Below are 20,704 nucleotides of genomic sequence, written 5' to 3'. Positions count from 1 at the left end.
GATGTTGCATTCATGGTTGGTGAGCGGGTATTGCTCCGGGTTTCGTCTATGAAGGGTGTGATAAGGTTCGGGAAGAAGGACAATTTGAGCCCTAGGTATATTGGGCCTTTTGAGATTCTTGAGAGAGTTGGAGAGGTGGCTTACAAACTTACACTACCACCTAGTCTCTTTACCGGTCATCCGGTATTCCATTTTTCTATGCTTCGAAAATATCACGGGGATCCGTCTCATGTGCTAGACTTCAGTTCGGTTCAGTTGGACAAGAATCTATCTTATGTTGAGGAACCAATGGCTATTTTGGATAGGCATGTTCGAAAGCTGAGGTCAAAGAACATTGCTTCCGGGAAGGTTCAGTGGAGGGGTCATCCGGTCAAGGAGGCAACTTGGGAGACCGAGCATGATATGCGCATATGTTATCCACACTTATTCACCAGCTTAGGTACTTTTTCTAACTCCGTTCGAGGACGAACGTTTGTTTTAGAGGTGGAGAATGTGATGACCCAAAATGTCATCTTTAAATTTAATGATTAATTATGTGATCTAAGCACTATTTATCATTACTCGACTTGAGTGTGCAGTCCGTAAAAAAATTTCGGAAAGTTTTCAGGTGAAAAATGAATTAAAATGTGAATTAGAGCTTTAAAACTCAATTGAGTTGACTTTGGTCAACATTTTTAGCAAACAGATCCGGATCAGTGTTTTGACAATTTTGGTAGGTCTGTATCGTGATATGGGACTTAGGTGTATGCCCGGAATCAAATTTCGAGGTCCCTAGCCCGAGATATGAAATTTTGATGAAAAATTAAAAGTTTAAGTTTAAATAGTGATCGGATGTCAAATTATGTGCAAACAATCCCGGAATAGAATTTTGATGATTCCAACAGCTCCGTATGGTGATTTTGGACTTAGGAGCGTGATCGGAATTTTATTTGGAAGTCCGTAGTAGAATTAGGCTTGAAATGCCGAAAGTTGAATTTTTGGGAAGTTTGACCGAGGGGTTGACTTTTTGATATCGGGGTCGAAATCCGATTCTGAAAATTTTCATAGCTCAGTTATGTCATTTACGACTTGTGTGCAAAATTTGAAGTCATTCCGAATTGATTTGATGTGTTTCGACACAAGATTTACAAATTTAAAAGTTCAAAGTTCATTGATTTTGATTTGAGGTGCGATTCGTCGTTTTGATGTTGTTTGATGTAGTTTGAAGGCTCGACTAAGTTCGTATGGTATTTTAGAACATGTTGGAATAATTGGTTAAGGTCCCGAGGGTCTCGGGTGGATTTCGGAAGATAAACGGAATGGATTTCGGACAAAGAGTGCTGGAAATTTCTGTTGCAGAAATTCTGTGCGTGGAGCCAACTTTAGAAGCTTATATCTCGCAATTCATAAGGAATCAGAAAATGTGCAAAACATGAAAGTTGTAGTCGTATGATTATAGGTTCCAGAAAGTTAAACTATGCATTATTTGGACATTTGTACAGAACGTTATGACGGATTGAATAAAGGCTGGTAGAGCAGTTTCGCCAGAAATTTTGCCAGAAATTCTGATTCATGCAGCCGACTTTGGGAGCTTATATCTCGCAATGCATAAGGAATCAGAATAATTGCAAAACACGAAGGTTGTAGTCGGTGGATTCTAGTTTCCAGAAAAGTAAACCATTTATCATTTGGGCATTTGTACATAAAGTTATGATCAATTGAAGTAAGACTAGTAGAGCTGTTTCTGGCAGACTTTTAGTGACGAAAAATGGACTTTTAGTGACGGATTGGCAGAAACTTAAAGACCAAAAATGCCCATTTCATTCATTTCGTTTTGGATTTTTGGAGCACGGTTCTTGGGCGATTTTTGGGCGATTTTCACGGAAAAACATTGGGGTAAGTGTTCCTTATCCTATATTGATTATATTTCATGATTCCATACTCATTTACATCATGAATCCGTGAATTTATGGAAGAAAAATCAAGATTTTTGCAAAATCTTCCAAAAACGAAAATTTAAGATTTGGAGGTCGAGTTGTTATCGGATTTTGGTAAAATTGGTATGGGTGGACTCATAATTTAATGGGTTGTCGGATTTTATAAGTTTCGCCGAATTCCGAGATGTGGGCCCCACGGGCAAATTTTGAGCTAATTTCGGATTTTAATAAAAATGTAATATTTTCTTATGAAATTGATTACTATAATTTTTGTTGACTGTATCGAATTAATTATGACTAGATACGAGTCGATCGGAGTCGGAAAATCGAGGAAAAAGCATAATACTTGGTTAAATTGGAGCAAGTCGAGGTAAGTGACTTGTCTAACCTTGTGTGGGGGAAAATTCCCCTAGGATTGGTATTGATGTGATTATTGAAATGTGTTAAAAATTGTGTGCACGAGGTGACGAGTGTGTACACGGGCTAAATTGCGAAAGATTATATTTTTAAATTGTGTAGATCACTGTTGCGCATTTATTAAATTATTTTATCTTGTTATATTCTTCATCATTGATCTGAGATATATACTTCAAATTTGTTTGATCTTTTCTTACTAATTGTTTTACCTGTTTAGTTGAAACTTGGTTTCTTTTATTCTGTGCATTATTTGAAGGTTGATTTTTTTAAATTAAATATTATTAATATGAAGTATTTGACATTTTTAAACTTGATATTGAAGCAACGTAGTAAAGATTTTGAAATATTATTTTCCTAAATTATTTACTCCTAAATTATTTTGACATGAGCCGTGAGCTCTTTATTATGGAAAAATATTATTGATGAATTATTTTGACATGAGCCGTGAGCTCTTTATTGTGGAAAACTATTATTGATAATTTATTTTGGCATGAGCCGTGAGCTCTTTATTGTGAAAAAATATTGTTGTTGAATTATTTTGACATGAGCCGTGAGCTCTTTATTGTGGAAAACTATTATTGATGATTTATTTTGGCATGAGCTGTGAGCTCTTTATTGTGGAAAAATATTGTTGTTGAATTATTTTGGCAAGTTAAATTATTTGAGCACTTGAGGTGCAAATTGTGATATATTGTGATATTGATACGCATGCGGTGGTATAAGGTCTGGGTGTTGAAACGCATGCGGTGAGATAAGGGTGGCTTGATATGCGTGGCTAGTAAGGGTGACTACTAGAAGTCATGCGGTGTGATAAGGGTGGCTAAAACGCGGGATCCTATTTCGGAAAAAATATTTTCTTTAAATAAATTGTGAAGGCTCCCGCGGTGATATAAGGAAATGAGATATTGTAAATTTATTTATGATTTGGGACTACGAGGCGGTACCTCGGGAGTGTCCTTGTTGATATTGATTTATGGCCATAGTTGCTTTCGATTAATTGTTGTGATTTTCATAAAGTTGAAGGAAATTCTGTTTTGATTCCACGAGATATTATTTGTAATTATTTGATGTCATTAGATGTGACATACTATTTGATTCATTTTCAATGTCATTTTATTTTACTACATTGATAAATATTTTACCATGCCATTATTATATTCCAGTAGGGCCTCACCTGACCTCGTCACTACTCTACCGAGGTTAGGCTTGGCACTTACTGGGTACCGCTGTGGTGTACTCATACTACGTTTCTGCATATCTTTTTGTGCAGATCCAGGTATATTTTACCAGCTTAGACATCAGTGAGTTACTTGCGCACGGAAATTTTGAGGTATATCTGCCAGCGTCCGCAGACTCCGGAGTCCCCTTCTATCATTTTATGTTGCTTCCTTATATTTTATTTAGACCTTGACATATAGAGACATTGAGAATAAATTCTTAGAAGCTTGTGACTTATTTCTACCGGGTTTTGGGAGTTGAAATTGTTTGAATTGTAGTTTATTTATTTCAGATATTTATTATTATTCCGCATTGATAGGCTTACCTAGTCTTAGAGACTAGGTGCCATCACGATATCATACGGAGGGAATTTGGGGTCGTGACAAGTTGGTATCAGAACACTAGGTTCATAGGTGTTATAAGTCACAAGCAGGTTTAGTAGAGTCTTGCGGATCGGTACGGAGACGTCTGTACTTATCTTCGGGAGGCTATGGAACTCCCGCTAGCAAGAACAAAATATCAATTTATTCATCTAATTTTAATTTTTTTCTTTTGCAATTTTCACTAGTGGTGTATTCTTTTACAAAACATGTGCACATTTCTTCCTTTCACTGGTTCCACTCAACAACCACCCCACACTTAGTCCCTTCTTACTCCTTTTAGTGCTCATCTCGTAATTAAAGTGCTTTAAGAGGTAAAAGAATAAAAATAATATCAAATTAGTACAAAAGAGGTTTAAGCTTGTAATGTGGGTGCCAAATAAAAATCTATAAGCTCAAAATGGTTAACTAGGGATATATTTTATTTGTGATAAGCATTCAACTTAAAAAGAATAAAGATAGCCTAAAATTATTTTTCAAACCGAGTATCACCTAAAAATTTTCTTCGACTCACATACCGGGCAAGTTCTAGACACAAGCACAATAACATGGACTATAAAAATATCTCAGCACACATGGCACATGACTCACTAAGGACGGTTTCATTCTGACTCTCATACTAATACAAGTATTCACTGAGCCACGAGATGTTAAGCATTTAGCACAAAGTGAACATAAGTCAAGAAAATGAGACATAGGCGTCATAAAACATGCTATCCAAATAACCAAGGCATCATAAGCATTTTTAGCACATAGGGAAGATACTACGCATGCCAAAGCATAAATATGCTACTATCAAACAAGTCAAGGGCGCCAAGGAATATCATCTTTCTTCCTCTATTTATTCCACAATTTCTAATCTACTCTAAAAATAAAATATAAAAAATAAAAGGAAAAACTACTACCCGACTCAAACTACATCCCATGGAAAAGAACTGAGGCACAAAGAAAAATCACAGGGGATTATTACTATCTAAAGAAAGCTAAAAGACATATTTTTAGATTTTTGTTTAGATTTTAATCCCTCAAGAAAATTATTTAGGAGATCCATCGTCGGGAAAAGTCCAATTTTTCTACCTTTTTCGATTTTTTTTTCTTATTTTCCACATTTTAAAAAAATAAATTAAGCTACTAAAATATTACACAACTACAAAAACAAAATTAAGAAGCTAAAATTTTTCTAACATCCTACTACTAATTATCTAGAGAATTCTCCCACCCCACACTTAAAAGAGTGCAGTGTCCCCAATGCAAAAATAAAGTAAAATAATAACAAGGGTGGACAAGAAACTCCCTGAAAGGCCAAAGGCCGAAGCAATAGCGGCTCATGGGATACTCAGACTTCCCCAGGCATGATCCTTTGTGTGGTCACCCCACACTTAGTTCTCACCATCTAGCTCGCTTTTGCACTCTTCCAATGGCTTTGCCTCCTATGCTTATAATCCTACAAAACAAAAACCGACAGTACAACAATAATAAGATAAAAATAAAAATAAAAGAAAGCAGTAAAGTTGGGTTGTCTCCCAACAAGCGCCAGATTTAACGTCGCGACACGATTTGTAGCACTTTTTGTCTCCATCTCGAACTTATGAATTGAGCCCCCAATAGGGAATCCAGTCTATGGCTATGCTCCTTCGGTGGGGCTACAAAGAAAACCAGGCCAAGCAATAAAATTTTTGCTATACACATCTTGACCTTTAGATGAGGAATATAATTTTTGCTCTTTTTGGCACAACAAATTCAAGAATATAGGCACCATATTCCTCGTCCATTGGCTCCTCCAAAGGCTCAGATGACTCGATTTCCATGTCATCATCCAAACACAATGTTGAAAAATGTATGGAATGAGGACCAATACGCTCTAACTCTAGAATTGTATTACTCTTTACATCCTCATATGTACACATACTAGAGTATTCAAATATAATATTATCTACTTCCTCACATGACTCTAGAACACTCCTCTCAGCATTGGCATCCTCAAGAAAAATATGGTCTAATGCTTGGTATTCTCGTTTTAGCTCCTCAATTTGGTCTAGAAGATTTTTTTCAGTTTCACACAACTCATCATTAAATTGTTGGACGATGAACGCGTCAACCTTTGCACTCAAATCTGCATCCAAGTTATGCAAAGCCAAGCTAAACTTGTCAATTTCTTGTGCAAGATCAACTCTCTCATTCGACCAGTCATTCACCAACTTTGTTAGAAGATAACGTCGTTCCTCATATTCCCTTAATTGTGAATATTCGTCCCAATACCAAGCCTTACTCCCATATTCAAATTCGGACCTCCCAGAGTTCAAGTCATGACAAGCCCAAAAAGACGGGCCATAAAAATCTTTCGTCAACCAAGCGTCTTCATCAATAACCTTACCTCCGGATATTTTATCCCCAAATGTCATGTTGAGAGAACTATGAACACACTAAGAGAAAGATCAAATTCTTATAAATAAAAAAAATTACAAAATGAAAAAAAATAAACAAAACCTATAAAGATAAAAGTAAAAGTCTAATCTAGAAAAATAACTAAATAGGAAAATTAAAAACTTGAACATAAATCAATTAAAAGCTTAACTTAGATAAACAATCAATAATTAAGTCCCCGGCAACGACGCCAAAACCTTGTTGGTTCCCCAAGTACACGCAGGTATACGTGGCCGTCAAGTAATAAAGCGACTCGAAAGTCGGATGTCGAACCCACAAAGACTTAGATTAACCGTTAACTAAGCAAACTAAAATCAATTTACTGTCCAAGATGAACAAAAGTTTAACTTTTCTATTACAACTACTATTGCGAAATTTAAACACGTAACCAAAGGAGATATAAATTCCGGGATTTTGGTCGGTTTATCAATCCTATTGAGTTCGTAATTACACCTGTTAATCTAAATTAACTATGATTGCTAGTTGACCGGATCGTTTATATAAATAGCATGTTCCCACAATACTATCTGTCTATCCATAATATATCAACCCTATATTCATATGGTCTTGAATCTATCGTGAACGAATATAATACGGTATTCAACTAAGCAAGACTGTTAGGTATATTCCTATCCTAACCGCGAAATCTTTCCCCGAGCCACGGGTTCAGAAACAAGCTCTCTCTAATTCTACTCTATTCTAAACACGGCTTTCCCAATCATAGCATAGATAGTAAATAAAACTCAATTGATGGCCAAACAATTAAGCAATTATGCACAGAATTAGAGAAACAACCAAAGATGATAACTCGAATTAACAGTAATATAATTAATAAACTTCAATATTCATGACAGCCACAACCCTAGAACGCGAAATTTAGCTCCACATAGATATGTTAGCAAAATAACAAATTATCAAGAAAAAGTAAAGGTTACTAAGTTTGATGGAAGAAAGATGGAATCTGATGAATTCCGGCCTCCACGGCGGCTCTGTGCTCTCCCTTGGTCTAAATCTCTCCAAAGTCGGTCTCTGTCCAATCTCGGTCTCCTTTAAAAAACGTTCCTATTTAAAAATGGTATTTAATGACTATTTATATGTATAGGGAAAAGACCTAGACGAAATAACCAAGTTCAAAACCAAATAGGAGACAAAATAGACTTTAAAAATCCGGAACACCCTCGCTACAGGCCTCGCCTCGCGACCTCTATAGCGCGCTCCACGTCGCTTTACACTGTGCCTCACGGTAGGTCTCGCGGCGCACGCTCACACGCGAGCAAGAAAGATCGCCTTACCTGCTCTATAGCGAGCAACAAGACTCGCCTCGCCTGGAAGGTTGCTTTGCTTACATTTTTGATTTGGTGCCTAACTTTCATTCCAGTTCTCATTCTCGTTTCTCTGTCTTTCTTCTTTCTCATTTATTCCTTCTTCATCAATAATTCCCTTCTTTTTTCCAATTTGTTCTTTTGTCTTCTTTTGGTTGGTCTTCAAACATTGCACAATTATACATCATAATATTTTCCGTCGTCAAATAATCACGAACCATTCTTGTAGTATATAAGATACACATAAAATCTCTACTTTGGTCCCAATTTCGTCTTCAACGCACCTATACATAAAATAAACTTAATTAAGCACAAATATAGTATAATTAAGCATTAAAGCACCAAAATGTAAGGTAAGTAATGCACTAAAAATATATAATTATAGCCAAACAACATCACGTAATCCTTTACAAAATTTAGGATTAGTAATTCTGTAGAAATAGAATGTATTTATCACTTAGATTGTTATGAATGAGCTTCGTCCATGTTATTTCCAAACAATGGGGCTAAAAAATGTTAATACTTAGAAAATGATTATGAATGATCTTCGTCCATACTAGTTGGACTTAAACAATGAGGCTAAACAGTTAAGCAATAGGTTTGATCCCCTGACTCTTACCAATAAAAGACAAGCTTAACCAATGGACCACGCAATGTCAATTGTTAGGTGGCATCATTGGTAACTAATATATATTTCTGTTAAATATTCTTTAAATGTATGTAGTAGAAGCTGGACGAAGTGGTGTCGTGATACATTGGAACGAATAATAGAAGGAGCCTTGTTGACTTTCTGTGGCACCATGATTGACCACCAGCACCGTGCATCTGTAATCGACGTGTTCCAAATTCTTATAAATCCAGCAGATATCAAGAAAATGCCCTATAAAACTTTTACAATTAAATTCTATGATAAATTAAATTAAGTCACATAAATTGAAACAAAGGGAATTTGAGAAAGAAAAAGAAAGGGGGGGGGGGGGGGGGGGGGGAGGTGGAGAAGACACCAAGCGATAACATCTGTCGTCTGAAAACTTATTGATATTTGATTTGCCCTAGTGTTAGTTGGATTTGGAATCCTTGTCAATATTGGTTTGGGAGTTGTAATTGGAATCGGGCTGGAAAAAAACTATTATAAATATTTTGTATATCCCTCTACTTCCTCTCATCTGAAAAATTAGCCATTAGAAAATATGGATACGAACCTGGGGAAAAACATGAAGAAGAATGAGTACTCAGAATTAGATTCCTTGACCAACTCGTGCCTTCCAGATGAAATCATCTTCCACATCTTAAGCTATGTGCCCCTTGAGTATCTTCATAGGTTCAAATTTGTTAATCGCAAGCTTTGGAATACCATACTTCTACACCCTGATTTCACCTACCTTCGCATTCGCCATCGGGATTCCGTGCCGAATGATTCGGATTTTATGTTTGAAAGTCTCTGTTCCCGCATAAGCCAGAGTAGTCAGGGCTTATTTCTGGCACAATCATCAGATTCTCCTGTGAGATACTGCTTACGCCACCCCTTATTGCACCAAAATATTGACATTCCCAGTCCACATAACCCTAGTTTGTGCATCTCCTTGGACTTTGTTCCCTCTGTCCAAGCTGTCAAGTTGCTCTCTGTTCATGAAGATCATCAATCACTCGGTTATGAAATTCTTAGCGTTGGATTTGTTGGCAATACGTATTGCTGGAGAGCTGTTGAGGTGCCTAACCGCAATAGGAAGAGGGAGAGAATTCAGGTTTTCTTTAGAAGAGGAGTTGCTTATTGCATTTGGTTTGTTGAAACTGCAGGCGGCCAGGATGATGTTGATATGGAAGTTGATATTTTGGATATGGAGAATGAGAGCTATATCGGTCATACTACTTTTCCTAAAGGTTTCTTCCCAAAGTTGAGCAGTACTAATCTCTTAGATTGGAATGGCCAACTCTCGTTTGCTGAAATTGTAAAGGATGAGCTACATGTGTTGGTTTTAGAAGATCACAAAAAACTGAAATGGGCGGAAAGCAAACGTATCATCGGGCAGCTGCCATTCGATAAAATTACGGATACAGTCGTTTGTGGTGACAAGTCTAGTTTGTTCTTTCTTCGGAAAAACAAGATTTGTGACGAGGAAAATGAGACATCTGATTATCACATGGAAAATGATCTCTATGACTGGGAAAAAGAAACATCTGATCTCTGTAAGTATGACATTGATACTAGCAAGTTAACAACTCTGCTGCCCGGCTACTTTGAAATACGTGGTGCTGAACTTGCCGCTATCATCACGATGCATCTTCATGTCTAACATATATGAAGATACTTAATTTCCTTTTCTTTTACCTACTTATGATACAAACTCATGGTTAGTATAAACTAGCTCGTTGATATCCTTAAGTACTTAATTCAAATCTCGTTTTATTTGCCTTAATTATTGCGTTGACTATAAACTCGTTATTGGTATCAGTAATCTCACAGTAGAGTGATTACTTATTTAAATACTTAATTATGCACGCTTATCGAGGGATATTCTGAACCTCATATTTTATATTGGTCTGACGTATACAGTCTTGACATTAGTAAATCTGTATATGCAACATTAAGCGTGTATTCATCATGCTGCAATTATATTTTTCCAGATGTTGTTGATGTTATCATTGTTTTGTTAGATAGTTTAATTTGTAGTAAATATATTAGTGGGATGTACCCCGACGGAAGACAAAATGAGTTTGAATAAAAGTAGGAACCCCTAACTTTAAAAGTTATGGGTTGAACACTAGAATATAATTGAGACCAATTGCATGCACAAACCTCTCAAAGTTAAAAACAGGATGTGTTCTAAAAGAAAAACCAAAGGAGAAAACGATGGAAAGGAAAAGGAGATTGTGCCCTCCAGCGTACACAGCCTCTGGTCCAAGTCGTAATTAACTCAATTCATTCTTAACTGATAGTTAAAAATTTCACTCAAAAGAAAAGTAAGAGAAAAGCCAACAATATGAAGTTCCTGATATGTTTAAACAACGACAAGTTCCTGATATGTTTAAACAACGGCAAAAAAATGTACTACTTTCCATTAAACGTCAGAAAGAAATTAGAAGATCTTGAAATCTTGAAATATTAGATCTACCGGCATTTACAAAAATTTGGAGATTTCACAAAACTTTCAAGAATTCTAATACTTTCAATCAAGAATATATGCAAAATAAGCAATTATACTACTTTTGGATTAAAAATCAGAAAGAAGATCTTCAAATATTAGTCATATCTACATTTACCAAAATTTCAAGAATGCTAAAACTTTCCATCAAGAAATGCAAAAGAATGATCTAATCAAACCTTAAGACTGGGAGAAAGAGAAAATGCCAAAAATTGTCAACATAACTGTATCTACTAGCAAACAATTACACTACTAATTTCCCTTATACATCAAAAAGAATATCCTGAAATATTAGATCGATCAGTGAATATAGCCATATCGATATTTACCAAACTCTGAAGAATTCACAAATTTCTAAGAATGGAAAAAAAAATTCAAGAATGCTAAAAAACTGTCAAAGCAAAACATTTCATGCAAAAGAAAGAAATTAGTCAAACCTTTCCGTAATGCAACATTGGATTATCAGATTCGACTTTAGTTTATCCAGGGCATCCCTACTCCTGCGTAGGTCCTTTATTTCCTTCAAATCTCGATGAAGATTCCCATTATTAGGAGATGGGAACATCCTCTCTTCTGTAATTTTCCAGTCCACATGCTTTATTGCTTTATCTGTTTCTCTAACCAACTCAGTAATTCTCCTCGAAATTGTAGTGACATCATTTACATTTTGGCAATTAGTAATCGAAATTTCAAGATCATTGATAAGTGTTTTCAGGACTTTCTTGTCCAGAAGAGCGTTAAGTTGAATACGAGTAACAGCCATAGGAAATGACAAGTAGAGAGAGAGTTGTGTGGGGGAGAAGAAAAGATTGGTTATTACTTAATAGATCGAGGGAAGTGATTATGGGGAAATGTTGCCCTATAGCTAGGCTATATATAGGGTTCTTTGGAACTTGTAGAAAGATAGCACCACTAATACTGTAGCTGTAGAAGCTTTTAACATACTCTATCTAATATCCTTACTATATATCTATATTATATAAATAAATATATAAAAGAGAGATAAAGAGGTGCTGACACGGCATCAAGTGTCTTAATAAAAGTAAAAACTACTTAATGTAAACCCAAGAAAAGTTTGATAATCCAACTTGGATTCCCAATGCCAATTCTTTATTTTTGTTGTTTTCTTCGTCGATGCAGTATTTTGATATATACATAGAGTTTTAATATATGACCAATTTTGTCCCATGAGTATTTATGTGGAATTGGTGATAAAAAAAATATTGTAGAAAATATCATTTGGCCGTAAAAATCATTGGAAAAAAAAAAATTCAAGTTATATATATATATATGCGCGCGCGCGTGTGCGCGACACATGCACATTCATGAATGTGTTAACTATCAGGAATATCTTAAGATATTATTATTTCGAAATTTATATTCCTAAGCCTCTTAAAAAGTATTATGCTTAATTTTATGTATTTGTATATCAAATTTTATGGACTAAAACTATTCTAAATTTCCTTTTCTTCTCTAACTATGGGATTTTGAAATATCGATTATAGTGTGTTAATCAATGCAACAATTCAAAAAGCAACAGAGCCCTGAAATTGGTAATGTACATTTTTTAATATCTCCGCAGTTGGTATAGCATATTTTCTCCCCATATAGAAAATTATACTTATGTTAATACTATTGGATTAGAAGTCATGGCTTGTAAAACCATGGAGTTTTAAAATTTGTTCTTTCAAATCTAGAGATAATGTACATTTTCTAATAGGTTCGCTGCGAAGACTACAAGCATTATAAATAAAGATGGAATATGGTTCTTCTTGCAAAAAATGCTACAAGATAGTGAATGTTATAAATAATACTGAAACTTATATCAATTTTACCATACAAAATATTGATTAAGAAAGGAGGTGAGATGCATTAAAAAGTATTTTTCTATTTCATAAAAAAAAAGTTAATTTATTGATGATGTTTTAGATATTGCCTAAGGATTGAAATTTGTGATGGAAACCGACGTAGCAGGGTATCCTTTTTAATGCTGCAAGATATTTGTCAGGTTGCAGTATCAAAGAGTACATTCAATCAACCTCTGAGAAGGTGAGAACATAATTTATTTAAACTTTTAATATATTAATTAATACTTTGAAAGTATTTAATCGAAAGGAATTATTAAGTTGAATAATTTTGTTTAACAAAAAATAATTTAAAAACATATGGCTTGAAGTTAAATGTTAAAAAGGGAAGAATCTACGTACTATGACAGATTGATGTTGAGTAAAGATAAAGAATTCGCTTTCCTTGTCAAGATTGATAATAAAAATAAAAATTCAAGAAGAAATTTAATTTCTCATGAGATAGATGAACTTAAAAGTATTGATGCAATTGCAGTTGAGAGAAGATAAATCAGCAAAGATACGAAAAAATGGACAAAAAAATGAAGATCAATGTCCAATTAGTAATAAAATATTAAAGTTAAAAAAGATTAGTTGTCTTTCTTTAAATATGGTGAAACAAACTACGAACAAATTTGATTTTTGCAAATCTATTTGTTGAAAAAGTATTATCGTTGTTGTGTCAATCTAAATATCTTTAGTGTTCTTCATATAAAAGCAACTTGAGTTAACATAACATTCAGAATTTGATTTGTATTCTTGCATATATTATTTTGATCCATAATTCTTCCAATGCTTTTAATCGTATTGATTTTCACTATCCACATTGATCTTTCAATAAAATTTTATATTTTGTACCTCGCTCGACATACACGTGCAATCGAAAAACTAGTTATTATAAAAGTGGAAAGACCGAAACTTAAAAATTAAATTATTTAAATGCCCTTTTAATTAACCTAAATATTTTTTTTTTAATTTAAGAGAAACTAATTACCAAGAGACACATCTGTTTCGAAGCCACCGTTTTGTTTCATTGACTAGTAAATAACTTATTCATTCACTCGATAAATCAATCACACATATATGTCACGATCCAAACCGATGGGTCGCGACGGGCATCCAGTACCTTACTTAATCGAGTATCAACGTAAAGTATCTTTCGTATCATACTATCATAGGTAATTGAGCCGGAGAGGCTGTCGTGAGATAAGTAGAATAAAATATGAGGAAATACTCAATATAGGGTGACCCAACTTGATATACCGACTTACCATAGGTGTAGATAGATATTCATGCCTTAGGGCTCCTTATCAAGAGGCTCACACGTCGTAGTATACACATATCTACTAGAGACCTTATATTTACTCATCATAAGCATGACGCAAAATCGAGTTTCTCTGACTCGACTCTTTCACAGCCACATTCAATCTCTTACCAACTGTCTTTTTAGATGTAGATATCGTTGTATAACGAATAAAATAGAATTTAGGAATTTGAATTTCTTATAGCTGAGCTCTACCACACAATGTAGAGTAAGAAGAAAGAGTGACAATCCTAAATGCCTTGTAGCCTCTTGCTTATAAGTGTGGTGCACAACACACCCATAAACAAGACTTTACTAGACACGGCTTGTAGACTCCCTAGGACGGAACTGCTCTGATACCACTTCTGTCACGACCCAAACCAATAGGTCGCGACGGGCACCCGGTACCTTACTCAATTGAGTACCAACGTAAAGTATCTTTCGTATCATACTATCATAAGTAATTTAGCCGGAGAGGCTGTTGTGATATAAGTAGAATAAAACATGAGGAAATACTCAATATAGGGTAACCCAACTTGATATACCGACTTATACATATGATGTATTGGCCTATAAGGCCATACTAGTATATGTATACATGGTATCTCTCTACAAGCCTCTAAGAGTACATAAAAATCATAAAGGTCGGGACAGAGCCCCGCCATACCAAACAATACATATTCAAATCATACTGACCAAATAGGCAACTCCGGAGCAAGAGGAATAGCCTACTAGGAGAACTCTCAATCTGTCTATCGGGACCTGCGGGCATGAAACGTAGCGTCCCCAGGCAAAAAGGAACGTCAGTACAAATAAAGTACCGAGTATGTAAGGCATGATAATATTATATTAAAGATATGAAAGAAACATGGAGTAAATAACTCAACCTGAAATTCTGAATAGTTGTGTGAATCACGAAAATTTATAATGTCATGCATGTACGTAAAAATGGCATACCATGCATAGGTATTGTCATGGGCGGCTTTCCAGCCATGCCCCATGATCCCTTGGACGCGCCCCGTGGCGTCCTGGCCAGCCTCCCAACGCCCGTCGCCACGGTCGGCCCCGTGGTCTCGGCAGCTCCAAGTGACAAGTGCGCATGTGCCTCTGTCGCCCCACCGATAGCCATCGCCAGCGCCCAGCCACAGGCAAAAGCCAACAGCACCGCGCGCGTAGACAATGCCGCGCGCGCAGACCCTGATGCTAAAGACAAAGTTGCTGCCAACGGACTTGCTGCTGCTTTGTAGAAGACTAAGTCCTTTTCATTGTAAATATAAAGTAGTTTTGCTGCATTTTCTTTAAGTGTGATTTTCCAGCTTTCATAGGTCTAGTCATGTAACTTTGGTTTATTTTTTTAAGCATTATTAAGGGGGACCAAGCAATCAAAACTTTCAAGCAAGCAAACAATTCTCTGTACTGGTGTCTCTCCCCCCCGACACCGTCTTGTTTTCTGTAATAGCTTTCATTCAATGCAATCAAGCTTTCTTTCATTCTCAATTCTCTTTTCTGCTCTCTTTCAATTGCTCATGACATTGGTTTTCCCGTACGGCACTGACAATCTAGTCTAGCGTACGGAGGGGACCTCAGTTGGCGGACAGCAACCGTACTGACATCGGTTGCCTAGCCTTACGTCGCCCTTCCAAGGAACTTCAGGAAGGCGCCGCGTAACAGTTGGTATCAGAGCCTAGGCTCGACATCGGACGAGGGATCACATTGCAATTACCACCATTTCTGACCATGGTGAATTATGGGGATCGCATCGCGACCCTTGAGGGAACGGTTGACGCATTACGGCCCATCGTGGAAATGGTGCCCGATCTAAAAACCAGCCTAGTGCAAAGGTTGGACGACCTGGACCGCAGACTCATCCAGGCCGAAGTTGATATAGAAAACATCAGCCGCGACTCTGAAGGAGACCGGCAAACAGCAACCACAGAGGCACCTGAAATTTTTGGTAAATTTGAGGTCCTCCAGCAGGAGCATGCCGAGGATTTAGCCAACAGGGAACAAGAGGCAGACAGGGTGACTGCCATGCAACAAACCATAGACAACTTGACAGGCCAGCTCAATGTTGTCAATGCTGCTTTACAAGGCCTACTTCGAGGAGGCGGAAACCAATTTGGGGGTGGTGTGAACCTCGCCCCTATGGCACAAAAGCTGAAAATTCCTGAGCCAAAGCCATACAGTGGAGCTCGGAATGCCAAAGAAGTGGAAAATTTCATTTTCGACATCGAGCAATACTTTGATGCCGTGGGAAGCCTGGAAGAAGCTAAGAAGGTAGCAACTGCTGCCATGTATCTTCAGGGTGATGCCAAACTCTGGTGGCGGGTGAAGTACGAAGCCATCAAGGCAGGTGAAGATGCCCTCGACACATGGGCGGAACTGAAGGCAGCCATACGCCTACAGTTCTTCCCCGAAAATGTTGAGTACAATGCCAGGAGAAAGTTGCGGGAGCTCCGCCAGACCAAATCAGTGCGAGATTACGTGCGGGAATTCTCCGCGCTCATGCTGAACATCCGTGACATGGGGGACAAAGACAAACTCTTCACCTTCCTGGAAGGGTTGAAACCTTATGCCCGGATGGAGTTGCAGAGACAAAGGGTAGACACGTTGCCTAAGGCAATCCAAGCAGCAGAGTGCCTTGGGGATTACCAAGTGAAAGCCCGGAAGGATAGGCCTCAACAGCCTGTCCGAGGAGGATACAAAGGGGGCCAACCAAACACTAGTGGCCCTAGCAGAAGTGGAGGAGACCGGAGTGCACCCAAATCCAAGGCTCCCTCTTCCGGCAGTACTAGTGCTGCATCTAACAACAATGATCGGGGGAGGAAGCCCCCCTCAGGATGTCGCCATTGCGGTGGACCACATTGGAATAATGAATGTCCACATGCACAGATGAACGCCCATCAAGCTTTTGAGGATGGGACGGATGACGACGCCGATGATGCGGACCAGACCGAGCCAGTAGATGCATTCAATGCAATTGTTGGCTCCATTTCTGAGCCCTTAGCGGGAACTTGTGCCGGTATCCGCAAGAAGAAGGACCCCTGTCCAATTACCAGGAAAGGAAATAAGAAGGCGAATTTGAGGACTCCTCCTCATCAAGAGAGGACCCTAATGTTCGTTGACATGAAGGTAAATGGCAAGCCCATTCGAGCAATGATAGACACGGGTGCCACCCACAACTACTTAGCCTCGACTCAGGTGGAGCGTCTTGGACTAGTTGTAGGAAAGGGCAAAGGTCGTGTGAAGGCTATCAACTCACCACCTCAACCAGTGGGTGGAATAGCCAAAGAAGTACCAGTGAAGCTTGGCCCTTATGAAGGAAAGTTCAACCTGCGCGTAGTGATCATAGATGACTTTGAGTTAATCGTTGGGTTGGAATTCCTGAGACAGACCAATACCATGCCCGCACCGTATGCAGACATGCTATTGATGATGGGCGCAAATGGGGCTAAGCCCTGCATTATTCCGTGCATTCCCATGAAGATGGCAGCCGAGAACATCTCGGCCTTGCAGTTGAAGAAGGGGGTAAAAAGACATGAACCCACGTTCCTGGCTACCCTCTGCATGGAAGATATAGAACGCTCCTCGGGTCCCATTCCTGCACCCGTGAAGGAGTTACTTCTGGAATTTGAAGACATCATGCCACAAGACATGCCAAAGCGTCTTCCGCCTAGGCGAACTGTGGACCATGAGATTGAGTTGGTGCCGGGTGCGAAGCCACCTGCCCGGGCGCCATACAGAATGTCACAACCCGAACTCGCCGAGCTTCGGAGACAATTGACGGAAATGCTAGACACAGGGATCATTGTGCCCTCTAAGTCCCCATACGGGTCCCCTGTGCTATTCCAAAAGAAACATGATGGTAGTTTGCGACTCTGCGTGGATTACCGGGCTCTAAACAAAATCACCGTGAAAAACAAGTACCCTATTCCGCTAATGGCAGACTTGTTTGATAGACTGGGTGGTGCGACGGTATTCACCAAAATAGACCTGAGGACAGGTTATTGGCAAGTTCGGATTGCCGATGGTGATGAGCACAAGACGACCTGTGTGACAAGATATGGGTCGTACGACTTCCTGGTTATGCCCTTTGGCTTGACTAACGCGCCAGCCACATTTTGCACCTTGATGAACCAAGTCTTCCGAGAATACATTGATGAATTCGTCGTGGTTTATTTGGATGACATTGTGGTATATAGCCAGACACTAGAAGAACACCTGGAGCATTTGCGGAAGGTCCTAGCCCGATTGCGGGAGCACGAATTATATGCGAAGCTATCCAAGTGCTCCTTTGCTCAGAAACAAATTGACTTCCTCGGACATGTCATCGAGGAAGGGAGGATCAAGATGGACCAGCAGAAGATTCAGGCCATTATAGAATGGCCGCCTCCTAAGGATATACATGCCTTGAGGTCGTTCCTTGGCCTATGCAACTTCTATCGGCGGTTTGTGAAAAGTTACTCCCTCATTGCAGTGCCGCTGATAGAACTTCTCAAGAAGGCCACCCCGTGGGATTGGGGCCCCAAGCGGGCAGAGGCCTTCGACGCATTGAAGATGGCTATGTCTAGTAGCCCAGTCTTGGCCCTCCCTGACTTGGCCAAGCCATTCGAAGTGCAAACGGATGCCTCCGACTATGCACTTGGTGGAGTATTGCTACAAGAAGGGCATCCCGTAGCGTACGAGAGCCGGAAACTGAAGGATGTAGAGCGGCGCTATGCCGCCCATGAGAAAGAATTATTGGCTGTCGTTCATTACTTATGCCTTTGGAGGCATTATCTACTGGGAGCCCCATTTGTGGTCAAGACAGACAACACAGCCGTTAGCCATTTCATGACCCAGCCAAAGCTGAATGGACGACAGGCTAGGTGGCAGGAACTCCTAGCGGAATTTCACTTCAACCTGGAGTACCGAAGTGGAAAGACCAATCATGTTGCTGATGCACTCAGTCGGAGAGCTGATCTAGCATCGATGTGTGTACTCGCCGCCCTAAAGGGAAGCGAAGTAACCACCACCATAAAAGACCAGATACAGGATCTACTCATCAAGGATCCTGCTGCACAGTATTTGGTTGATTTGGTAGGACAGGGCAAGACTCGCCAGTTCTACACCGAAGATGGGTTCCTGAAGGTGAAAGGGAACCGACTTTATGTTCCTAAAGGAGGAGATCTGCGACGGACTCTTCTTGCAGAATGCCACGATACTTTGTGGGCCGGTCATCCCGGCGAGGAACGCACCATGGCATTACTTCGCCGTGCATATTATTGGCCTCAAATGGTCGATGACGTCGCTCAGTATGTGAAGACTTGTCTAGTATGCCAGAAAGATAAGTCAGACCGCTTGATGCAGGCAGGGCTCTTGGAACCACTAGCTGTACCAAAAAGACCTTAGGAAAGCATTTCCATGGACTTCATCACCGGATTGCCCAAGGTAGGAGATCTCACAACTATCTTGGTTGTGGTGGATCGGTTTTCCAAGTATGCTACCTTTATAGCAGCCCCACAATATATATCAGCAGAAGATACAGCTCGACTATTCTTCTCTCATGTCATCAAGTATTGGGGCTTACCTAAAGACATTGTTAGTGATCGCGACTCACGCTTCACTAGCAATTTTTGGACCCAACTCTTTAAGTGCCTCGGGTCAAAATTGAGTCATAGCTCAAGTTTTTATCCGCAATCTGATGGCCAGACGGAGCGATTCAATGGCATGCTAGAGGAATATCTCTGGCACTTTGTGACCGGATCGCAGAAGAATTGGGTGAAGCTTCTGGATGCTGCTTAACTGTGTTTCAATTCACAAAAGAGCTCAAGTACCAACAAAAGCGCTTTTGAAATTGTTACCGGACAGCAACCGCTACTCCCACACACAGTGAACGCGCCAAACATGTCAAAATCTCCTTGGGATGCTAGCTTCTCAAAAGAATGGAAGCAAAATTTGGAGATAGTGCGGAGCTATCTTGCCAAAGCCCAAAAGCGGATGAAGAGGCATGCTGATCAGAATCGCCGCTTTGTGAAATACCAAGTGGGAGACAAAGTGATGGTCAAAATCCCAAAGCGGTACTTGTTTGCAGGGGTCCATGACCCTCGCCTATTGCAAAAATATATTGGACCCTTGTCCATTGAAAGGCGCATTGGGAAAGTTGCATACCGGGTGGATACCCCAGCTTGGTGGAAAATCCATCCTATTTTCCATGTCAGTCTCCTGAAACCTTTTCGGGAAGATATGGAGTATCCTTCACGAAGCCAACTCACAATACCAAGTATTCGAGGCCCCAATTCAACCGAGAAAAGGCGTGCTGAAGCTATTCTTGATGATCGAGTGATTCACGCCTCAAGAAAAGATCACCAGGAGTTCTTGGTGAAATGGCAGGGATGTGATGCAGAGGAGAATACTTGGGAGAGGGGAACAAACCTCAAAGCCTACAAGAGCCTGATTGATGATTACCTTGCAAGGAAGGCGCCGAGGACGTCGCCAACTCAGGTGGGGGAGAATGTCATGGGCGGCTTTCCAGCCATGCCCCATGATCCCTTGGACGCGCCCCGTGGCGTCCTGGCCAGCCTCCCAACGCCCGTCGCCACGGTCGGCCCCGTGGTCTCGGCAGCTCCAAGTGACAAGCGCGCATGTGCCTCTGTCGCCCCACCGATAGCCATCGCCAGCGCCCAGCCACAGGCAAAAGCCAACAGCGCCGCGCGCGCAGACAATGCCGCGCGCGCAGACCCTGATGCTAAAGACAA

At 39.5% G+C, this 20,704-nt stretch overlaps 1 long non-coding RNA gene across 1 annotated transcript; it reads right to left on the bottom strand.

Moving 5' to 3' along the window:
• Positions 1–7,493: 7,493 nt before the first annotated feature.
• LOC117276188 (uncharacterized) lies at positions 7,494–11,641 on the bottom strand. The gene is made up of 2 exons (XR_011411400.1): positions 11,258–11,641; positions 7,494–7,961 (listed from the first exon to the last, which is right to left on the bottom strand). It is a non-coding gene; the product is annotated as an uncharacterized lncRNA (long non-coding RNA).
• Positions 11,642–20,704: the final 9,063 nt, after the last annotated feature.

The sequence above is a fragment of the Nicotiana tomentosiformis genome, chromosome 1 (assembly GCF_000390325.3).
Source record: "Nicotiana tomentosiformis chromosome 1, ASM39032v3, whole genome shotgun sequence".
Taxonomy (NCBI): Eukaryota; Viridiplantae; Streptophyta; class Magnoliopsida; order Solanales; family Solanaceae; genus Nicotiana; species Nicotiana tomentosiformis.
The sequence above is the reverse complement of the archived record's forward strand: the minus strand, read 5'-3'. Positions and strand labels throughout refer to the sequence as shown.